This window comes from Ictalurus furcatus, chromosome 23 (genome assembly GCF_023375685.1).
Source record: "Ictalurus furcatus strain D&B chromosome 23, Billie_1.0, whole genome shotgun sequence".
Lineage (NCBI taxonomy): Eukaryota > Metazoa > Chordata > Actinopteri > Siluriformes > Ictaluridae > Ictalurus > Ictalurus furcatus.
The window spans coordinates 4,346,736-4,348,954 of record NC_071277.1 but is presented as its reverse complement, the minus strand read 5'-3'; positions in this window follow the sequence as shown (position 1 = coordinate 4,348,954).

Here is a 2,219-nt window from a genome sequence, read left to right as displayed (position 1 = left end):
ACTGCAGCCACCCTGGGAGCACAGTAAATCAGATATCATAACATAATACGTCAGCCATTTTTATTTTGGAAAGCTATGTTGTCACTGCATTCATGCACTACCTCAGAAGGGAAGGGTAAAACATCACCTGTTCTTCAGACAGAGATTCAAATTTAGCTTGGGGTGTGTGTGTGTGTGCGTGTGTGTGTGTATGAGTGTGTGTGCCTGTATGTGGGTGTGTCTAAGATTTTCTGGAGGGAACAATTGGTAACAGTACGTTGAGCTCTAATGTAATTCTTTGCTCCTCTGGTCCTGTTTTGATGTGTGTGTGTGTGGATGGGGGGGGGGGAGTTGGGGTGTAATAATAATAATAATAATAATAATAATAATAACAATTCCCTTCCTCTCATTTTCCTTTTAAAGTATTCCCAATCAATACAGATTGAATAAAAATGCTAGTCTGCCTCACTAACAACTACTTTAAATGTATCAAAACATCTCATTTACACATTTCTAAATGTTTTATTCCGTCACTTTAATACCTACTGGTGATAATCAGTAACATTTGCTTGACCATATGCTGTCCACTGTTACAAGAGTGAAGAATCATTAGTTACACATGTTAGCTAGCCATGTTACTCTGTCAGTATTAACTAGCTGGGTTAGCTCGTTCAGTTCATCAATCTCGTTTCTCTGATCCGATATGTCACTAATTTATCTGTGTAAATTGTGTTATTGTGTTGAATTTAGCCAAAGCGCAACCACATTTCACATAGAAGACATTATTAGCTAATGATATATTTGACTAGCCTGTAAGTTTTGGTACCATATGAAACTACAGGTCATGGTGTATTATGGATATCTAATATATACTGTATATTTCTGAAAGCTACAGGCTTTCCTGAATGTTTCTCTTTTGCATGAAGAGTATCTCAAGAAGAAATTAAGGTGTAGCTTCTAAAACTCGGCCACCCCTTAAATAAAAATGGAGAAAATTGTATTTAAAGATTCCCTTCCTACCATTGCTCCAGACAGTATTTTTTAAATATTATTACTGCAAACCAATATGTGACAAAAATGTACATTTTTAGTCAGAATTCTAATTTTTAAGTCAAAATTCATTATTTGCAAGCAAACCTTTAAAAAAATGTTTTTAACTGAACAATGTTGCTAGCAAAAGTATTCAACTCCTTCAGACTAGAACTTGGTAGAACCACCTTTTGCTGCAATAACAAAATGTCTTTAAGTCTGCTGTCGTATGTTCCTACCAGCTTTGCATACTGTTCGGGAATGATTTGTTTCCCTAGCAGATGTACTTCGGGTTCTTCATGTTGGGTGGATGGCGTACAGATTCTCAGTGGGATTCAGATCTGGACTTGGCCACTATAGAACAATCACTTTTTTCATTATTTTTAATCCATCATGTTGCTTTGGCCTTGATTTTGGAACCATTGTCCTGCTGAAAGGAAAGTTTCTCCCAACCTTTAACCTTTTTTTTTTTGGCAGGATCTCTTGTAATATCCCCCTGTATTTTGCTCCATGCATTCTCCCACCAATTTTGACAAGAAACCCAGGTTCTTAGGATGAAAAGTGTCCCCAGTGTATGATGCTACCACCACCATATTTCACTGTTGGGATGGTGTTAATTGAGGTATGGCCTGTGATAGGTTTGCGCCACACGTAGCACTTTGAAACTTGCCCAAATACAGCATTTTGACCTTGGTCACATCACACCAAAAACACATCTTCACTAGTTCACTCTCGTGCTTTTATATGGTTCTTCTTTCTTTCTAACAACCCTCCCATACTGTTTTCAATTATGTAGAGCTCTTGAAATGGTTGTCTGGTGCACGTTCATGTCATTTTCAGCCACTGTACTCTGTAACTCTTTCAGAATGACTGTTGGCCTCACTGTGGCCACCAGTCTCTGACTTGTTTTGGCACTGAGTTTTGAGGGACGGCCTTGTCTATATAGCACTTGGGTGGTGTGATCCAGCTTCCACTTCCTCACTATTGATCCAACAGTGCTTACAGGGATGTCCAACCTCTTATATATAATTTTCCACTGAAATTCTTATACCCTATCTTTAATTTCCTTAGAATACTCCTTATTCTTCAATTTCACTCCTTTCACTCAATGGAAGCTGTTTTAATATATCACAGGTGAAGGCCGAGTCTTTGAACAACTGACCAAAAATTAATTTTGATTTTGAAAATTCACTGTAAGAGAACATGAGTTT